This window comes from Pseudonaja textilis, chromosome 2, assembly GCF_049901715.1.
Source record: "Pseudonaja textilis isolate UNSWEBS1 chromosome 2, rPseTex1.2, whole genome shotgun sequence".
Lineage (NCBI taxonomy): Eukaryota > Metazoa > Chordata > Lepidosauria > Squamata > Elapidae > Pseudonaja > Pseudonaja textilis.
The window spans coordinates 81,443,673-81,460,352 of record NC_141991.1 but is presented as its reverse complement, the minus strand read 5'-3'; the positions used below and the strand labels follow the sequence as shown (position 1 = coordinate 81,460,352).

The 16,680-nt window shown below is 35.3% G+C and overlaps 1 protein-coding gene across 1 annotated transcript in view; it reads left to right on the top strand.

Annotated features, from left to right (window-relative positions):
- The first annotated feature begins 12,713 nt into the window (after positions 1-12,713).
- The window catches only part of SHROOM1 (shroom family member 1), a 36,665-nt gene continuing 32,698 nt past the window's right edge, over positions 12,714-16,680 (top strand). Inside the window, exon 1 of the mRNA XM_026696440.2 lies at positions 12,714-12,925. The gene's annotated coding sequence lies outside the window, so the exon portion shown is untranslated. The remainder of the gene's footprint in view (positions 12,926-16,680) is intronic.

Genomic DNA, 16,680 nt, shown 5'->3' with positions numbered 1-16,680 from the left:
TACTTTGGAACTCTAGAATAGATTTCAAATCACAGTAAGACTAAAAGTTATTCCCTGCTATGGCTGTTAGCTTCAAAGTTAAGGTTTTTTTTTTTTTACAGATGTACCGTTTGATTTTCATATAGTATTTTTCCATATTTATTTAGAAATACCTCACAAGAACATTCTGTTATACTTATTCAATAATGAGCATTTATAATGTGATTGAGTTTTTTTAAAGCTGTGTATTCTGCAGGGTTTAAAAAAAGTTTTTCGTATTTTATTTACATAATGTAATACATGATTGTTTCTTTGGTATTTATACAAAAGTGTACTGGTTAAAAGTTCTTTCATGTTGAGTCAAATTCCTTATGACTATTGATTTATTAAATACATTTATATCTTACTGCAATTAAAAAAAACTCCATGCTATAGACATGTGGTAGAGATATATAGGTTTTTGGAAGTAAATAATACAACTCTGGTTGCTATTGGTCTCTTCCAGAATGTTTTTGTTTAAAATTCCAATCTAGTTTCCAGCTCTGAGTTTTCCTAGTGTCTAGGTGTGTGTGTAAGTGGAATTCAGTTGTGGTTGGCAGAAATTCCTTAAGTAATAAGACCATAGTTGTGTAATCTGAGTTTTTGTCTTTAAGTCACACTTTGCTTGAAGGGTTTGTTCAGAGAATTATAGTCAGAGAATTAATCACTAACATTAAAAAAAAATTTTTTTTTGTGATATGGTGCAATTCAGAGCAGAGGCTCTTCTCCAGAAATGAGCATCTTCTATAGGTTTGATCTTACAAGTTCATTATATTCTAGAGTCTGTCATCTCTGTATATTCTTTGTTTCTAAAATTCTCAGGATTTCCAGATAACTTAATTCCAGGCATTGTCCATGGCAGAGGTCTAGAGAATAGCTCATAGAGAGAGGGCTTAGTTAATGTTGAGGAGTCTATTAGCTTGCAGCGGAGAAGGGAAGCAAATTTAATTGTAGGTGATGACACCACCAAAGCAAGTTCAATACTCACCATTTTTTCTTCCCTCTTCATCTTCATGTAGGCCCAACAGGCAGATGAGAGAATAACAAATTCCTTTGTCAGAATTCTAAACTGGCAATTACAAAAACTTAAGAACTTAATAATTGCACATCAGTTTAGCCTCAAGAAAGCAATGGGACTAGAAAGTTAGTAATCTATTATAACGGATTAGGAAGACTCTGCCATTCCTCTCATCTTCCATTCATTTTTAAGAGGTGCAAATCATCAGAGAAATTTGGCTTCCAAATAGATTTTATTTAAAGAATATTTACAGATACTTCTGCTGAGATCTCTCTCAAACCAAAGGAAGGAAGTTTGTTGTGACCTAGCTCCTGGGTCTCCTAAGAGATTGAATTAGTCTCAGGCTCTATTTAAATGAACTGGACTAGAACATAGCTTTTCTGATCTGCAGATATTTCAACAGTCCATCTACTTCTTGATGGGTTTAGATTTAGTTATGAAAGCCTGCCTCTTCCATTCCTTATTTTGTTCCATTCTAGTTCTGGCAAAACATTATTCTTTATTCTGGACCTTTGCTTGGTTTCTATGAAGTTCAGGCGTGACAAGGACTTTTTGCTGGACTCTTACATGAGTTCATAGCATTTTCTGATGAATCCATAAGGTATTTTCTGCTATGTCTCAGTTTTGTTGCCAGTTCATATTTTCCTCATGTAATTATTGCCATATTGACACTACTTTGTGTGGACTCTGCTCTATTTCAAGAGCTGTGGTGGTGCATTGGTTAGAATACAATGCTGCAGGCTACTTCTACTGACTGCTAGCTACCAGCAGTTTGGCAATTCATATCTCACTAGGCTCAAGATTGACTCAGCTTTCCATCCTTCCAAGGTCAGTAAAATGAAGACCCAGATTGTTGGGGGCAATATGCTGACTCTGTAAACCACTTAGAGGGGACTGTAATGCACTGTGAAGTGGCACATAAGTCTAAGTGCTATTGCTACTTTGAAGAGGCCACTAGATTCCCTGTTTGTGCCCTTTTTGTAAGATTGGAAGATCTCACAATTGTAATTCATTCCTTGTTTCCTAAATTCATTAAGAGATGCCCAGCTATTCAAATAAACCTTCTCTATTCTTAGTCTTAGTAAACAAATCATGGTTCTTTGTCTTGTTAACCTTTGTGCTAGACTTAGGTTTGTGGCTGGTGTCTTTTGATGATCAAACAATGCTAGATTTGGCCTTGTAGCATTTGGTTCCCCCACCCAATAATTTTAATGGTTGGTTCTACTTTGCATTATACATTGTTAAGTATTTGGGTCAAAGTCCCATCCTACTTCATTGTAAAAAAAATTCAGTACTTTAATGTTTTGAATGCACTTTGTGCTTGATTTCTGTGGAACTGTGGAATCATTATTCCTTCTTCCTAGAAATGGATGCAGTTCTGCATAATTAGGTCATGTCATGCTGAAACAATTGCATAATTTTCATCAGTTTATAGTCCTTTGTTTCTTGCCACTTTGTAATATAACAAATGTCAGATTCTAGGAAAAGTCATTTTCCTCTTGTAATTCTAGCAGATTTCCATGGATTGGATCATTATGATACCAATGGATTCTATTTCAACTTCTACTGATCCCTCTAGCGAAACTTCTGGTAAAGATCATTCTCCTATGATTTCTTGTCACCTGTTGGTCTCACATTCTATCCCTATTTAATGCAAATTTTTTTTTGATACATTGTTAGTCGTGAGCTTGTGATACACAGTTGTTCTCTTTAATAGTGATCAGATTCTTGACAGGTAGCAATGTTTCTTAATTTTTTTCCCCTTGGGACTTTTCCCTACTTCTAAATAATTACTGAGAACCACAAAAGATGTATGGATTTGCATGGGTTATGTTTATTAATATTTACCATTAAAAATTAAAATCAATGCATTTGATGGCACTACTGCTTCTCATGATTATTTTTCAACATAGGCTGACAAATAAATTTGATTTTGTGGAGGGATGCCTGGGGGGCAGGTTCCTAGCATCACTTGGAGGAGATATGTCTTGCAGGAAGTATGTCTACTTATTGGCACTATTAGGCAAATGATTGGATTGCTGGATAGGCATGGCTTTATTAATTTAATCAATTTATTGATTGATTAATTTACCTGGCTGCCCATTCCAAGTACATGACTTTGGATAGCCAACTATAAAAAAACCAGAATGAGCTTTGTGGGAAGATCATGTTTATTTGTGGTTCATCTATGTTGGCATTTTGTTCAACCCCTGTGACATCTGGCTCAGTTATAAAGTACAAACTGCATGCACCAAATTGTTCTCTTGATCTGCTATAGGTATTACCTGAACTGGCATCTGCTCCCTTATTTAAAAAGCAGCAAATATGCACATCTAGAAAAATGTATTGAGGTACACACAACCATAAGTGATACCCAAGTGTATTAAAGTAATAGTAAAAAAAAGAAAAGAACAATAGAACAATTAAAAGGACAGTGAGAAGCATTGTGGGAGGCAAAGCCTCCAATGTGGCTAGAACTTCCATTTTTTAAGGTAGGAAAGAAACCAGGTGGGGGTTAGATAGACCTCGGCCACCACATGGAAAGAGGAACTTGAATTGCTCTCTTTAATGAATATGCATCTGATCCTGGAAGAAAAAAGGCATAGAAAAGAAGATCCAGCCCAAAAAGTAGATATGGGTTAAGGAAAAGACAATAATGATTTACTATAGAAGAGCCTGCCAAAGCAAGTTAGGTTCCAAGACTGATCCTGGCTGGTTTGACTGTTTGCTGATCTAAACTTTGTCTTCCCTCCTTTATACCTTTTCCAACATATGGGGGAGCACAAACAGCAGATGTGAAACTGATCAAGGGCCAAATTCTTGGTCAGCCATGGAAACTTACTGGTGTCCAATTATTATTTCTCAGGCCAGCCATCTTCTTTTGGTGAGGAAAAGTAGAAGGGACGAGGGGAATGAAAGATACCATGAGACCTAAGTGTAAACAACATTTGTAAAATCATTCCAGAATAACTGGAGAAAGGACAAAAATGTGTTTCTGTGAAGTGTCACAGGGGGGCAGAAGTGCTATATAGAGTTGTGATGATAAACCCCAATACCATATTCATCCAGTTTCTGATCAAGTCAAAGAATGATTTGATTTTGAAACCTAGTCTTGAAAGGAGTAATGGTCACTTATCCACAATCTTTAATTATATTAGCCTTGTCTTAATTTTATGGGAAAATATTGTAATATTGGATACTTTCCTCAGAGAGTGGTATATTGGAAAAAGAAATAGATTCTTACATGCAGGTAATATACAAATCGCATCTCCAAATAAAACTAAACAACAAAAGGCAGAAATTTTCAGGGATATCTAAAAATAATCACCTGATTATTTTTATGGTTAAGTCAAATTATGTTTATTTTTGGGGAAAACATTTTTGTTAGAGAAGGACAGATGGGCAGATAGCATGTCATCTAGGTTCAGCAAACATAGGGCAAATAACAATATAGGTTTTAATGACCCTTTTCTATTTAAAGAAATTGCTAGAAGTATAACAATATATTTATTTTCATAAATGGCAAGATTATTGCCATTAAATCATTTTATCTGCCTGCCAAGCACATATATCTCCCTCCTGTCTGAAACTTTCAAAATTAAGCCTATTTTTAAAAACGATAAGAAGAGACTTGATATATTGTAATTGGAGCGTGATCAATTAGACAAAAGCAATAAATGCAAAACATAATTTTTAAAAATCCTTAGCAGATCTACTCATGGGGAAAATTATTTATAACCATCTGAGTTGGCATTGTTCTCCCAGCTTTAATGCAGTGTAATTCATTGTATATTAAAAACTCATTAGTCTCTTTGAGAGAAATATGGCAATTCGTCAGGTTTCTTGATAGTTGGTTCCACAGACTAATTTGGATAACGTTTTGTCTTCATTTGCACTATTGCAAACTATTAGTTTGTCCTGCTGGATTATTCATTATTTAACCTGCTACCTACAGAACATCTTCACTTTCATTAACATTCTTATATTTACAGGTCGCAAGTCTTGATCTGTTTTGTTCCGATAGGCAACTGAATGAAAAATAATTGATCTCATTTGTAATCTTTCTTCTCATGAACTGCAGATGTTGACATATTTCTCTCCATATTGCTCACAATTTACTGCATTGTTTAACTTCTGTTTAATTTTGGTTCTATCTTTCCTTTATGGACTGTCTACAGATAGTCCTTGACTTATGAACTCAAGATAGTCCTTGACTATCAGATAGTCCTTGACTTATGAACACAATTGAGCCCAAAATTTATGTTTCTAAATGAAACATTTGTTAAGTGAGTTTTGCCCCATTTTAATATCTTTCTTGCCACTGTTGTTAAGTGAATCACTGCAGTTGGTAAGTTAGTAACACAGTTGTTAAGTGAATCTGGCTTCCCCATTGACTTTTCTTATCAGGTTGTAAAAGGGGATCACATGACTACAGGGCATTGCAACCGTCATAAATACGAACCAATTGCTAAGCGTCTGAATTTTGATCATGTGACCATAGGGAATGCTGCAATGGTCATAAGTGTGAAAAATGGTCATAAGTCACTTTTTTCAGTGCCATTATAACTTTGAAGGGTCAATAAATGAACTGTTGTAAGATGAGGACTCCCTGTATAGGAATTCTGATCTGTTTTACCTTGCTTGTTTCTCCAAAATTTCCCTTTCTCTTTCCTATCTCTAAATGCCCTGGATTCTGCACACTATCAGATCCACTGTATTTCTGAGAATTCTAAGGCTGAAATTCTCTGCAAGTTTTAAATCTTTTGAAATAGCTCACCCTGTCACCAATCCCGGGTTAAAAAGAAAATGGAAAAACTGTTTTTTTAGGCCTGCAAAAACCAGGGACATTTAATGGATTATTAAAGCTGTTTTATCCTGTCCAGAAGAATAGTTGTTCTCTCTCTTTTTTTTTCTTTTTCTTTTTGCTTTTCTCACCTTTCATTTAAATAGTATAAAAAACCATTTCATTTTTACATTTTTTTTTCTTTTTAAAATATATTCTGCAAAACTTATGGAGAGCTTAAACACTCTTCTCAAATATTTCATGCCCAGTTCTCAGATTAAATATGGTTGGTGGTTTCAGAGTCTCCATTTATACTTTTTCACTGTTTGTTGTTCTTCTGGCTCACTTTCAGTCACTGAGGCCAAAATGTGTGTAACAAGTTAGGAATGCTTTGAGGTTTGCAGACTTCCTTCCAGCAACAAGGAAGACGCTAGTGTTGCTTTTAACTCGTTCCTTCCCACCCAGAACTCCAGAACATGGAAACTATAATCTCACAGTTGTCTGTGATGTTTCCAGGTCACGACTTGTCCTAAAGATGCTTTTTCAAAAGGCAACTGGACTTTGTTTTTCCTCATGGTTCTTTCATATTACATGCCACCTGTCATGGCTCAGGATTTAGGAAAGGGCTAGGAACATCCTGCATTCTTAATTGGAGGGGTGTGTGTGGAGGGGAAAGGTTTATCCGTTTGTCTTTTTTTTTTTTTGCTTTTTAGTCATTGACTAAATTGCAACCTTGGGAGAGGTTTCAATATTCTGGAATGGAACATTATTGCCTGCTTAGAGACATAGAGTAGACAGACAACATAGACAGGAGGGCAAAAGACAGAGATAAAGTTGGCTCTGGATAGTTTTGCCTTCTAGGATAAAACAAGATAATATAGTGAAGATGAATGATAAACAATGGTAGCATATGCCCTGCTAGAACACAATTTAGAATCACGTCACAAAAACTTTATTATGACCAATGGCCGGCATGAAACAACACAATATAAAAATGGTATAAACCAGTTTGGTCTAGTGCCTAAGGCACCAGTCTCTGATTAAGAAAACATGAGTTCTAGTCCTGCCCTGAGCATGGAAATCAGCTGTGTGACCTTGGGCCAGTTACTCTTTCTCAGTCCAACTCACCTCATAGGGTCATTGTTGTTGCAGGGAAAATAGGAGGAAGGAATATTAGGTATGTTCACTGCTTTGAGGTACTTATTAAAACAAAAAATGAAAAATAAATAAAAGAAAAGAAACAAATGCAAAAGATGCAGTGTGGGAAAAACAGACGTAAGGACCTATCATAGCGAATCTAGGCCAAAGTAAGAATCAAAAATTGATATTTTTACAAAAACTCCCATATATAAATAAGAAAGGAAGTACAGTAAGTAAATAAATATAAATACATAAGCTTACTAGCTTCTTAACAATTTAAGAAACCCTTTGGAACCTGCTTACTGCTCCAGACTTTGAATAGAGATGGAGCAGCTCATTTGGAAGAAACAGCACATAAGTGATTGACTCCCTAATCTGAAGAAAGAGTATTTCAATGCAATTGTTTATCTGTAATATTTCCCTATGATACATAGAGTTTCTAGGGAGTGTCCAGGCTTTCTCAACACATATAATCTCTGCACTAGCAAAAGATTTTTGATTCATGTTTGTCCCAGAGGTGGTATTCAGCAGGTTCTCACCAGTTCTGGAGAACCGGTAGCGGAAATTTTGAGTAGTTCGGAGAACTGGCAAATGCCATCTCTGACTGGAGATTTTACAGTATCCTTCCCTGCCACGCCCACAGAACCAGTAGTAAAAAAAATTGAATCCCAGCACTGGTTTGTCCTATGTTGTCAGTGGTGGGATTCAATTTTTTTTAACTACCGGTTCTGTGGGTGTGGCTTGGTGGGTGTGGCAGGGGAAGGATACTGTAAAATCTCCAGTCAGAGGTGGGATTTGCCAGTTCTCGGAACTACTCAAAATTTCCGCTACCGGTTCTCCAGAACAGGTCAGAACCTGCTGAATACCCCCTCTGAATGTTATCTGTGTTGTCCATTTATCATGTCCCTAACTACAGTATAATTTGACTCGGGAGAGGTGTCTTTGTGAGTGGGTAGGTGGTCAACTGTATATATGTTGCTACTATTGAGAGCATTGTTATACAGTAGCTGATTCTTGCATGCCTGGCTCAGGAATGTTTGCTCCTTTGTATGTTGAATCTAGTAGGATTCTTAAACCAAATATTTGGGCATTTTGTCACTGAAAATCAGTATTATTATTTATCTTTATTTATTCAATTTCCATAGCCACTAACTCACCTAAGTAGTTCTGGGCTGCGTACAATTTTAAAATTATAAAACAATTTAAATAATCTAAAAAAATATTACAATAATAAAAACATCCACAAAATAAGTATAAACAGCAGCTGTGATGATTAATCAACAAATAGTAAAGTCAAGTAATAGGGCCCTGAACACATTTCAAGCCCCATGCCTGGTATATAGCCAAATGCTTTGCAAAAAGCCAATAGGGTTTTTGTAATCAGAGTGGCTACACAGAAGAAATGGGATGCATGTGGGCTAGCTACTCCCCTTCTGTTGTCATGCATTTTATATATGTGGAAATGTTAAGTTTAATAAATAAAATGTGGTTGCCATAATTCTCCCTCACAGAGCCAGATGAGGCATAGGGATTTTTTCCCCAGTGTCTTTGGGTCAGCCTTGACTCCCTCCTATTGCCTGGACAAGTCTCTGCAGTTTTTTTTTAGCAAGATTTGGTTTATCATTTCCTCCTTTCTCCTGGGGATGAGAGAAAGTGAATGGCCCAAGGTCACCCTTAGGCACCTTTGCACCTAAGACAGGACTGCAACTCATGGTCTCAAGGTCTACCCTGGTGCTCATCAAACTGGCTCACCATATGAGATCATATGAGATCATATGATACTGATATTTAAAGAATGCTGTTGGTTACCAAATTATTTAACTCCAAATGAAGGTTTTGATAACTACCTAAAAAATCCATTGTAGTTTTGGATTCAGATATCTGAAGGATATTTCACATATTTATATGGGTGACATTTTAGAGAATAGGGTCACTTTTAACCCCACTCTAGATAATGTGATTGGGCAATGCTTTTCCCAATATAAGTTGTCTATCTATAGGTGCCTCATTTAAAAGTGAAGTATGTGCTGGAATTCTTGTGTTGTAAATTTCATTAGAAAGGTTACCCAGATGTTAATAGAGCTTGGGAAGCAGGAGGCTACCAAATGTCTAAATATTTTGTATTCTATTTCCTTTGTAGTATCTACAGTATATAAACCTATGAGCCCTTGATCTTCATATCTGCCATAGATGTCTATAGACTCTATGAGGGAAGATGGCAATTTGGCTCACCGAGGAAGGCATTGACTGTTTATAAAGCCTTGTTCTTCCTAGCCTGTATGTTCAGAAGAGATTTCTGTACAAGGAAAGAGGTGCCTAATTCTGAACCTGAATTGATCTTAGAGTCAACATGGATACCCTTCTACCTCCTCTGCCTTATCTTGAAAACAATCCTGATTTGGATGACTTGTTATATTGACACTTGGCTGCTATAAATTCCTTGCCTAAGACTTTTTCTTGAGGGAATTGAGGGAGATACAAAATTCCGGTTCTTTTCTTATGGTAGCCTTAACCATTGTCAATTGATGTTCAATCAATCAATCAAAATAGAGCTGGAAGGGACCTTGGAGGTCTTCTAGTCCAACCCTCTGCTCAATCAGGAGACCTTATACCATTTCTGATAGGTGGCTGTCCAGTCTTGTGGTGTTTTAATGCTGTCTCTCAATCTTCTTCTTGGTCTGCTTTGTGCTCTTTGATTTTCTCCACTTTTTGTATATGCCTTGTATGGTATGGATTACCACAATATCCTCTCCAGGTGAGCAACCCACTTTATTTGCTGTTTTTGTATGTAGTTTAAGATTGGATTTATGCCAGTTCTTTCTCTTATGATCTCATTTCTGATTCTATGTCTTCTGGTCACTCTATCAGCTTTCCTCAAACATCTCATTTCTATGGTGACTAACTTTCATTTATGTTTTATTGTAAGTGTCCATGTTTGACACTGGTAACATAAAGCGGCGATGAATATGCGTTGTATGAGGTGCTTCTTGGTACTAATCGGCACTGTCTTATGCTGTAGGAATGGAGCCAGCTGTCTTAATAGTTGGTTTGCCTTACCATATCATATGTCAATCTCTTCATCTCATTCATTCTAGCAAACATTATTAATCTGAATTCTGACCCTTTTTCCTTGGAGTAATGGTTTCCTGTCTGCACTGCTAGGAGGGAAATCTGGCACCGTTCAGTTGATGTTACACAATGTATTTTGTGTCTAATAAGATGTTCTTTTGTCTTCAAAAACCCTTAAGACCTTCCAAGCTGGAGTTAGAAAGATAGGAAACCCTATGAGTTAATATTAGTGCTGATAATTGGGGACTGCCATTTTACATTTTTCTTGCATATTATTAATTTATGATTATGTTGATGTTTTGATTTCTATTCTTTGTCTAGAGTTGCTTGTGTTAGTTGTGCTTTAGTGGGTTGAGTGATCAAGCAGAAAATAATATCCTAATCAAGGAACTACCAAGGAAAAAATTATATCCCACCCCCAATACTCCACAATTTAACCCTGAGCTACATATATTCCATTTCTTGTAAAATGTTTATTGGTTATAAAAAGGTATGATTTTAACTCTCTGTTTAAGTAGTTATGAAAGTTTTCTTTTTCAAAGCTGATGTTTCCATACAGCCACTCGGTGGCTTTAATTTCCCTGATTTTAAGAAATGGGCAGCCATATATATTGAATGCACGAATAAACACATTTTTTTTTAATTTAGTACTTTATTTTATTGATTCTAGATTGTTCTATTCCATTACCTATGGGTTATATCTCAAAGTAATTTAAAATAAAAATATTTCAATAAACATTTCATCTCTGGGATTGTTAAATGACAAATAGTCTATCAATTAAAAATGATAAAAGAATTGTATAGTTCCATTTCTATTTTTCTTAAAAACACACCACCTTTCTGTCATTTAGGAAGGGTTATTACTGTAACTTCCTTGCCCACATTGCTACTTATTCCCATAAATGTGCCCAGAATGGAAATAGATATAATATTTAGCTTGCAACTTAATGCTAAAATCAGTTGTGCCATTAGAAGAATCCATCAACCTGGTCAGATGGCAGATGCCATGAGTCTGCAGTTATCTAGCTGTCTTTCTTGAGCACCAGTTTCTCCTTCTGCTAGAAGACTATTTTATTTGTCATTGGATAAATCTATATCCTCTAAAGTGATCTGCTATTTGACACTGGAGTAGATGATGTCAGCTTACCTTAGTTTTATAATAATGTCAGTTCTGTAGATGGAATGAAAGAAGTTCTCTCTATTGTCCTCAACTCAAAAGATTGGATGTCTTGTTCTGGCTCTGCACAAAGGAGAAGAACAAGATTTGGATATCTTTTAGGGCAGGACTGTCAAACTTGTGGCCCATGGGCTGGATGTGTCATGCGCTGGCCACGCCCATGCCCTATTTAGCGAAGGGGGGAAAAGTCCCCATAAATCATATGATGCCACCATGATGATGCAAGTTTGACTTCCCTGTTTTAGGGTCTCCTTTATTTATCAATCAAATTTGTATGACTGACCATCTCACAAATGGGAAAACTAAATGAAAACGTTCTTCAAAAACCATTAAAACATAAATATAAACAAGTTCATGAGAGAAGGCATCAGAATCTTACTCAGGACACAACCAAGGTATGGGCTCTTTGTTGTCTGGGGATCCCCAGGCCTGTTGAAAAAACTATGTTTTGAGAGAATTGAATGATTTTGCCTTCCAAAAACATCCTCCCCCCCCCCACCCTACAATTGTCACTCATACTTCATGATGCAAAATTCAAGTGAAACGGAGCAGCTTCTGTTTCAAGTTTATGGATTTTCTACCTACAGTTTATTATGAAGAAAACTTTCCAGAGAGTATTTGTGAAGTATTACCTTCAGGAGAGTTCATGGTTCTCATGCCATCTCCTGGTCTTTAGGTGTTTGGCTGCTCAACCTCAATGGACTTTTTCATGACCCAAATCACAAAAGGAGAAGGACGTATTTATTTATATACCCAGTTATAATTTTTGGAAGTCTTGCTAAGCACAGTCTGCTTCAGCTGAGAACTTTTTTTAAAAATTCATTACCTGAAAAAATGTAATTGAAGCTTTTGGAATTGTAACAGAGGCCTTGTTGCCTGGAACAATCATTCTGCTGTCGAATGATAGTCTTTCCCAGCAGTTGTTAATGAATTATATATGGGATATACTCAGTCAATCCTAGATTGTAATATGCACCTGACATATGAGAAGTCGAAGTGTACTTACTTTCAACACTATGATTTTCCTCACGCATATAATTTGCTAGCATCTTTCTGAGAACTAAATATGTAATTAGAAAGTCAGAGATAGAGCTGAAAGGATTACCATAATATTCTGAAGCCAAACTTGGCTAATGTCTGCAACATTAAAAAAAAAAAAAGACAGGACAGCCTTACAATAATTTTCTACAGAAACAAAGGAGACATTTGAAATCCTTACTGTAAATTAAGAGCCTTATAAACGTGTAACCATTCTATGCAGTATATCAATACCTTAAAAGATTCTAGTTACAATCCGAGCCTTAATACAAATTCTAAGCTGAACATCCTATTTATCATTTTGCGTGCTGGTAGGCACTTCTCTTTTTCTCTTGCATGAGAAGATCTGGGTCAGGCTGAAACACAGTTAGTCTGAAACCAGCGTTTCAGGTTCATTATTTCAACCCCACCTACTTTCATGTGATTGGATGAGGAATTCTTCCAATTGCCTGTAAGATGTGAAAGTAGCTAGGGAACCAAAGAAAACTCAAAGAGCTGCTTCTACTGTGCTAAGGAAACCGTACTCATATATCTAACATAAAGGAATAGCAGCAACATCTTGCTATAGACAGCATGACCAGGAATGCATATCATCTACATCGATCTCTTTAAAGTAATGCTTTCAAGCTGCTACTTTGGGAAGTGCAATTAGACAGAGGCAGCATCAAATGATGACAAGCAGGTAATTATGACTGGTTTTATAATGATCCCCATATAGTCCTATAATACATTGAGAAAGAGACAAATCCAGAAATATAACATGGTATCTACTTTAAGTTGATGAAGTCTGTTGCCTAGGAATGTGGCAAAAATGTATGCATCTGGCAGCAACATTTTTTTTAAATAAAGTAAATTGAGATTGCTAGATGAAGATGAGCTTGAAATTAGCAAGGATAGCAGGCCTTCTTGTTGCTAGAATGTATAATTTAGGGCTATTTTAAGGAAGAAAACTATGTACTGTAAGCCATTTGAATCCAGTTTGCTGCATTTACACAAATATAACTCTGCATGGAAAACCACTTATTTCTTTCAAGCAAGATTGAACTGGAACAGATGAGGAATTAAAAAAAATGAGTTATGTATGTTTTTTCATTGTTTGCTTTTTAACTGTAGGTGTCTTGGTTTTTAATATATTAATTTATAGACATAAATTACTATTATATATACTATTTTCTGTAAGTGTGGGAAACCTTATAAGAATCTATTGTGTGTAAAATTGTACTTTGGAAATTTTAGTCAGCTTATTCTGAATTTGCAAACATTTTACAATTACATTATTTGGAGATGTTTGTTTAATTCGGGAGAAGCAAGTTTTTTCTGGACCAAGCACATTAGAATTGTCTTATCTTCTCCAAAATGCTCAGGTTGTAAAGTAAGTGAATATTATTCATTTTATTATTCACTCATATGGTTTAACTGAAGCCATCACCTAAACAAGCAGCCTTTGATTGTCTGAGGGTCCGCTAAGATGATTTTAATTGCTTCCAGAGGAATATTTCAGGCCAAAGAAATAACCAGAAGCTGTGTAAAAACGATAACTCTTTCTCAACAAAAAGTTCAAAGGGGAAAAAAGGCAACAATTTTAACACAAATTAAATTCCATCTAGACAGGCCAAGTTCCTGTGTACTGCAATATCATCAGAATATGTGTTTAAATAAAACTTTGGATATATTTTCTGATTTTGTTTTATCTGCCACAAAAATGTAAAGTTATACGCAGCTTTCCATATGCAAACAATCAAATACGAGAATAAAATAATTATTTTGAATAAAAATGATTTATAATTGCCTTTTGATAAAAACCTTATGAAACCTTACAAAACCTCAGGGGATTTACTAAAGTTTTTCTACACAAGTGGAATTAAAATTCTTTTAAATACAGCTGAAGATACATACATACCAGAAGAAATAATTCTGGGGCTCCCACATTTTGGCTGCAAAACTTCAAGCAACCTGCAGTAAAAGCCAACATTTAGAATCTTCTCTTTGTCTCTGGTGCTATCTGGTGGCTGTCGGGAGTATTGCAGCCCAGATGTGGTCACTGTGTGAAAAGCTACATTATACAGTAGTCCTTGATATGTTCCCAGGTTTGCTACTGATGAGAAACAGAGTTGAACAACAACTGCTGAAATGGCTAGACATCTGTCATAATGTCATAAGTGAAATGAACCTTTCCAACCAAACTAATCAAAATATATTTTGTTCCTTCACAACACAATGAATGTTTAAAATGACCAATTACAGGTAGTCCTCTACTTACAATGGTTCATTTTTAGACCATTGTAGCTACAATGGCACTAAAAAAACTGACTTATGATTGGTTTTCACACTTGTGACTATTGCAACATCCCCAGGGTTATGTGATCAAAATTCAAATTCTTGGCAACGGATTCGTATCTATGATGGTTGCAATGTCCTGGGGTCATGTGATCATCTTTTGCAACCTTCTGACAAGTAGAGTCAATGAGGAAGCCAGATTCACTTAACAACCATGTCACTAACTTAACAACTGCAGTGACTCACTTAACAAATGTGGCAAGATATGTCGTAAAACAGGACAAAATTAATTAACTGTTTCACTTAGCAACATAAATTTTGCTCTCAATTGTGGTCGTAAGTCAAGGATTTCCTGTGTGAGAAATATCATCACACTGCTACATCACTGAGGCAGAAATGGTAGCAATATTAATTTGCCAACATTAACATTCTGATTTCTGAATTTTAACTTCCTTAAGAGTTGTTACTTCTTGGGAACTTTAGCTGTGATTTGGATTTGTTTTATTTGAACCATCCTGGAAAACATTAGATTCAAAGTCAGACAAAATATCTAAAATTAAAGGCATGTCCTCAACACAGAAGTAGTAATCATCAAACCACAAGAGATCCAGATGTTATGACTTTGTTTTTCACTCATTCTATGTAGCTTAAAGTCAGATTTTGGGGGGTAATTAAGTTAATCTTGTCTGGGTAGTGAAGAGGCAGACTGTGATCCATTTTGGTTTATCATCATTCAAAGCCATACCGTGATTGTGGTGAATTTGGCAAGGGATCATGAGGTAAAGTTTTCATTTTTTTTCTGATGACATTCTATTTGGCCTCTCTTTTTACTTGCTTTTCACTACCTTTTATACAGTAAATCTGGTACTAATTGGGAAATAAAAGATGAAGTGGTAGCATCTGTAAGTGGGAACTTTGCCTGTGATGGATGCTCTGTGGTTCCATGGATCTCAAAAGTCTTTTAGGCAAGAAACACTTTGGCGTAGTTAATGCATCATCTATATAGGGAAATGTAAATAAACCAGTTCTGGTGTTACATAAGTAGTTCCAGTATTTAAGGAATGCTGCATAGCTCAGAGAATGGTAATTGTGTGGGGCCACACAAGGTGAAATTACATCAATCTTAATAGTAACCCTTCCATCAATATACCTGACATTCAGTTTTTTTTCCTTAAAAGTGTTTGACTTAGCTTTTTACAAATGCTTTATCATTTAAGAAACTATTAAGACTTGGAACAAAATCAACTGGGAGACTGTTATTAATGTTTCCACTTAAATCAGATCAGCAGTGGAGGGATACAATGTGCATAAGAGAATTGCCTACTGAATTCTATCCTTTTAAAAAGTAAAATTCTGTTACTCTAATTTTCATGTAACAGCTATAATTCTAGTTTTATAACCCCTAAAATTTTTATAAAAGTATATTTGCTGCACATTGAAAGATATGAATGATATTTGTTACAGCATTCTGTTCTACACAATAAACATTCTTGCAGATTGAATGGAGACTAAATGTGATGCTTTTAAATCCCATTTTAAGCAATGTGTAAAATAATTTGTGGATTATATTCCATTAGTGGTGCTAATAACCAAATGCAATCACTTAGTTTAGAGTCAGTGAATTATGATTATTTAATCATGTCTTGAAACTGCTGAAAATGTCACGAGTCAGTAGGAACATTTTCTGTATCCTAAAGAAATCAAACAAAATAGAGGGGGAAATCTCACATGTTAAGTTAAAATTAAATATAATTTTGGAGAAAAAACAGTGCATGTGCAGTTGTCAAACTATTGTTAAGGATATATTATATATATATATATATATATATATATATATATATATATATATATACATATACATATACATATACATACATACATACATACATACATACATATATATATATATATATATATATATATATATATATATATATATATATATATATATATATATATATACACACACACACACACACATACATACATATATACACATACACACACACACACACACACACACACACACATATATATATATATATATATATATATATATATATATATATATATATATATTCTTAAGTTTGTGGTACTTACATGTAAGGCATTCAGCTTTGTTCAGGTATTTTCCCACATCATTGTAGTTGTGCCTTTAAA